The sequence below is a fragment of the Salmo trutta genome, unplaced genomic scaffold (genome assembly GCF_901001165.1).
Source record: "Salmo trutta unplaced genomic scaffold, fSalTru1.1, whole genome shotgun sequence".
Lineage (NCBI taxonomy): Eukaryota > Metazoa > Chordata > Actinopteri > Salmoniformes > Salmonidae > Salmo > Salmo trutta.
The window spans coordinates 2,460,882-2,467,060 of record NW_021823258.1 but is presented as its reverse complement, the minus strand read 5'-3'; positions in this window follow the sequence as shown (position 1 = coordinate 2,467,060).

The following is a 6,179-nucleotide window of genomic DNA, read 5'->3' as shown; positions in this document are numbered from 1 at the left end:
CCCCTTCCAGTGTAGTTGTATACAGAACCGTTACAGTACCACCCTGCTAGTCTGTGAAGTTGAATAAAAACAGTTCACTATGAATCAAGTTTAACAGTCTAAACACAGACATGACATTTAACCTTCTGAACTAGCAGTGGTCCTTTTAACACCACACACACACACACACACACACACACACACTCACACACACACACACACACACACACGCTCAATCTCACACACACACGCTCACACACACACACACACACACACACACACACACACACACGCTCAATCTCACACACACACGCTCACACACACACACACACACACACACACACACACACACACACACACACACACACACACACACGCTCAATCTCACACACACATGCTCACACATGCTCACACACACACACACACACACACCACAACCACCACCACCCTGATTTAAACCAAGGAGCCTATAGCTTTACGCTCTGCACTTTGAGCCTTGTTTTATTGGACAGAGAGGAGCCACTACCCCATGTACTAACATGACTCAATAAAACTAGTCTGGGCGGGTGGTCGAACCTCTCTCTATATATACTATCTCATGTACGTAGCAGGCCCATGTACTAACATGACTCAATAAAACTAGTCTGGGCGGGTGGTCCAACCTCTCTCCATATATAGACACACTATCTCATGTCTCTATATACTATCTTGTGTATGTAACAGGCCCTGGGGCTGTTGCTGTGAAATTCCATGTGACCGTTGAGTCACGGTAATCACCTCTCAGGACATGCGTTGGTAGTACTCAACTCACTACTGACCTGGCTAATGGCCTGGTACTCAGGGCTCTATTGTCCCTCCATCAGGTCCTAATGGCCTGGCACTCTGGGCTCTATTGTCCCTCCATCAGGTCCTAATGGCCTGGTACTCAGGGCTCTATTGTCCCTCCATCAGGTCCTAATAGCCTGGTACTCAGGGCTCTATTGTCCCTCCATCAGGTCCTAATGGCCTGGTACTCTGGGCTCTATTGTCCCTCCATCAGGTCCTAATGGCCTGGTACTCTGGGCTCTATTGTCCCTCCATCAGGTCCTAATGGCCTGGTACTCAGGGCTCTATTGTTCCTCCATCAGGTCCTAATGACCTGGTACACAGGGCTCTATTGTCCCTCCATCAGGTCCTAATGGCCTGGTACTCAGGGCTCTATTGTCCCTCCATCAGGTCCTAATGGCCTGGTACTCAGGGCTCTATTGTCCCTCCATCAGGTCCTAATGGCCTGGTACTCAGGGCTCTATTGTCCCTCCATCAGGTCCTAATGGCCTGGTACTCAGGGCTCTATTGTTCCTCCATCAGGTCCTAATGACCTGGTACTCAGGGCTCTATTGTCCCTCCATCAGGTCCTAATGGCCTGGTACTCAGGGCTCTATTGTCCCTCCATCAGGTCCTAATGGCCTGGTACTCAGGGCTCTATTGTTCCTCCATCAGGTCCTAATGACCTGGTACTCAGGGCTCTATTGTCCCTCCATCAGGTCCTAATGGCCTGGTACTCAGGGCTCTATTGTCCCTCCATCAGGTCCTAATGGCCTGGTACTCAGGGCTCTATTGTCCCTCTAACCACTCTGACCACTCTGCAAATCAAACACTGATCATCAAAACAGTATTGTGCTTTTAAAAGTCACCTCACTGTGATTGACCAGTTTGGAGAAAGAAGTTGATGTTCAACCAAATAGGATGGTGGGGGGGGATGTTCAACCAAATAGGATGGTGGGGGGGGGGTGTTCAACCAAACAGGATGGTGGGGGGGGGGATGTTCAACCAAACAGGATGGTGGGGGGGGGGATGTTCAACCAAACAGGATGGTGGGGGGAGGTGTTCAACCAAATAGGATGGTGGGGGGGATGTTCAACCAAATAGGATGGTGGGGGGGGAGATGTTCAACCAAACAGGATGGTGGGGGGGGGGGGATGTTCAACCAAATAGGATGGTGGGGGGGAATGTTCATCCAAATAGGATGGTGGTGGGGGGTGATGTTTGCATTGCTTCAGATAATTGATGCATGTCTGTGTTTTGGTCGAGGGTTCCTGTCTTCATTGTAACCAAATATGTGACTTCATTGTTACCAGTATGTGTGTGTGGTCCCTGGTTTCTGAATGGAGAGCTGGTTACTGATGTAGCATTCTCTAACTGCAGTTAGTTGGCATTACATCATGCATTTGATAGAAGGAGACTGCTGAGGGGAAGAAGAGAGGGGTTAGCAGGCTTTAGGGAGACTTGTATTCCTCTTCCCTCTAATAGAGACACACACACTGTGGGTTTGGTCAGGGTGGATGAGGGTAGACTGGAGGGACCTGCCATTCAACACCACTTATGTACCATTATCTAGTAGGACTATAATGCAGTCAGGGGGAATAGTCAATACACTGATTTATTTACTCAGGGGTTGACGAGCAATTTCTACCAGACCAGTGTTTCCTCTGGAGAGAGAGAGAGAGAGCCCTCAAACACCCTCTTGTCCCTGTCTCACCACCACTCTCTCTCTCTTTTAAGAGAGAGCTTTAGAAGCCAGACCCATGATTTGATTTAAGAGGTCTACTTAACTCATGGTGATCATACCCTAACAACATAACACATAGGCCTACTTAACTCATGGTGATCATACCCTAACAACAGAACACATAGGCCTACTTAACTCATAGTTATTATACCCTAACAACAGAACACATAGGCCTACTTAACTCATGGTGATCATACCCTAACAACAGAACACATAGGCCTACTTAACTCATAGTTATTATACCCTAACAACAGAACACATAGGCCTACTTAACTCATGGTGATCATACCCTAACACAGAACACATAGGCATACTTAACTCATGGTGATCATACCCTAACAACAGAACACATAGGCCTACTTAACTCATAGTTATTATACCCTAACAACAGAACACATAGGCCTACTTAACTCATGGTGATCATACCCTAACAACAGAACACATAGGCCTACTTAACTCATAGTTATTATAGCCTAACAACAGAACACATAGGTCTACTTAACTCATGGTGATCATACCCTAACACAGAACACATAGGCCTACTTAACTCATGGTGATCATACCCTAACAACAGAACACATAGGCCTACTTAACTCATAGTTATTATACCCTAACAACAGAACACATAGGCCTACTTAACTCATGGTGATCATACCCTAACAACAGAACACATAGGCCTGTGTGGACCAGTGGAGGCTGGTGCTGAGGAGCTATAGGAGAACAGGCTCCTATAGCTGAATGGAACGGAGTTAAACATTTGGTTTCCATATGTTTGATGTGTTTGATACCTTTCCATGTATTTCGTTCCAGCCATTACAATGAGCCCGTCCTCCTATAGTTCCTCCCACCAGCCTCCACTGGACTGAATTGTCTGATGGAAATTGTCATTGATGGGGAAATAATTGGATCATTGGCTGGTTAGTGGCACATGCACGCACACACATAGACATGCACACACACACACGTAGGCACGCACACACACATAGACACGCACACACACACACATAGACACACACACACACACACATAGGCACACACACACACGTAGACACACACACACACGTAGGCACGCACACACACGTAGACACACACACACTCTTAGTCCTGCAATCTTGGGTCAGTTGGTACAGTCATGTTGGAGCGATTGGTTCTTACAATTTTCTGAACTCTGTAGTCTAACCACCCACCAATTCACCCTCATTATTAAACTTCTCTCCTTCGTCTCTCCATGAAAGAACGCAGAGCCGGCAGCTGACACAGGACTGTGTAATGTTCTGAATGAGAAAATGACTCGGTGGCTAGAAAAGGGAACATTTCCACAGCTCTGTTAGACTCATTAATCCCTACATAAAATATGTTTGTTCCCCAGGATCCCTCTTTTCATTGGCTAAATGGATTGTTTGTTCCCCAGGATCCCTCCTTTCATTGGCTAAATGGGTTGTTTGTTCCCTAGGATCCCTCCTTTCATTGGCTAAATGGATTGTTTGTTCCCCAGGATCCCTCCTTTCATTGGCTAAATGGATTGTTTGTTCCCTAGGATCCCTCCTTTCATTGGCTAAATGGGTTGTTTGTTCCAACCAGACTCTTTTCTCCAGAGAGATGTTGTTGTAGTTTTCTGAACCCCCAAAATATGTCCTGATTAGATTCCAATGGGAAACATGTGGTGGGTGGAAATTGCAGGGGGTCGTCGTTAAGGAGTTTGGACTGTATGGTTTTCATGTCAAATTGGCCTGTGGCTCTGTCTATGGATGTGTTCCAAATGGCACCCTATTCCCTATATATTTATAAATACGGAATAGGGTGCCATTTGGGACTCTGTCCCTCAGTCAGACAGCACAGTAGACAGTGGTAGAAACCTCGGTTGGTGACGGGGGAGGGAGGGAGGGGAGCGGGAATAAAACATTTCCGGAGAGAACCAATATCATTATTTGTCATTTGTTTGAGTGGGGGGGCTAGTGGAAGAAGGGACCAGGGGGCGGAAAAACGATTTTCAGAGGGAGACATAGCAGTTCTATATTAGAGGGATGGGGACAGGGGGACAGGGGGACAGGGGGAGGGAAAACGATTTTCAGATGGAGACATAGCAGTTCTATATTAGAGGGATGGGGGACAGGAGGACAGGGGGAGGGAAAACGATTTTCAGATGGAGACATAGCAGTTCTATATTAGAGGGATGGGTACAGGGGGACAGGGGGACAGGGGGACAGGGGGAGGGAAAACGATTTTCAGAGGGAGACATAGCAGTTCTATATTAGAGGGATGGGGGACAGGGGGACAGGGGGACAGGGGGAGGGAAAACGATTTTCAGAGGGAGACATAGCAGTTCTATATTAGAGGGATGGGGGACAGGGGGCGGGAAAACGATTTTCAGATGGAGACATAGCAGTTCTATATTAGAGGGATGGGGGACAGGGGGACAGGGGGCGGAAAAACGATTTTCAGAGGGAGACATAGCAGTTCTATATTAGAGGGATGGGGACAGGGGGACAGGGGGAGGGAAAACGATTTTCAGAGGGAGACATAGCAGTTCTATATTAGAGGGATGGGGACGGGGGACAGGGGGACAGGGGGAGGGAAAACATATGTTTCAGTTATTCATTTATTTCACTAGTTTATTCGTAAGGGGTCGTTAACAGCACAGATACTACCCCATATTAACTATATAGCTCAGGGACTGTGTTCAACACAGATACTACCCCATATTAACTATATAGCTCAGGGACTGTGTTCAACACAGATTCTACCCCATATTAACTGTATAGCTCAGGGACTGTGTTCAACACAGATACTACCCCATATTAACTGTATAGCTCAGGGACTGTGTTCAACACAGATACTACCCCATATTAACTATATAGCTCAGGGACTGTGTTCAACACAGATACTACCCCATATTAACTATATAGCTCAGGGACTGTGTTCAACACAGATACTACCCCATATTAACTATATAGCTCAGGGACTGTGTTCAACACAGATACTACTCCATATTAACTATATAGCTCAGGGACTGTGTTCAACACAGATACTACCCCATATTAACTATATAGCTCAGGGACTGTGTTCAACACAGATACTACCCCATATTAACTATATAGCTCAGGGACTGTGTTCAACACAGATACTACCCCATATTAACTATATAGCTCAGGGACTGTGTTCAACACAGATACTACCCCATATTAACTATATAGCTCAGGGACTGTGTTCAACACAGATACTACACCATTTTAACTATATAGCTCAGGGACTGTGTTCAACACAGATACTACACCATATTAACTATATAGCTCAGGGACTGTGTTCAACACAGATACTACACCATATTAACTATATAGCTCAGGGACTGTGTTCAACACAGATACACCCCATATTAACTATATAGCTCAGGGACTGTGTTCAACACAGATACACCCCATAATAACTATATAGCTCAGGGACTGTGTTCAACACAGATACTACCCCATATTAACTATATAGCTCAGGGACTGTGTTCAACACAGATACTACCCCATATTAACTATATAGCTCAGGGACTGTGTTGAACACAGATACTACCCCATATTAACTATATAGCTCAGGGACTGTGTTCAACACAGATACTACCCCATATTAACTATATAGCTCAGGGACTGTGTTCAACACAGATACT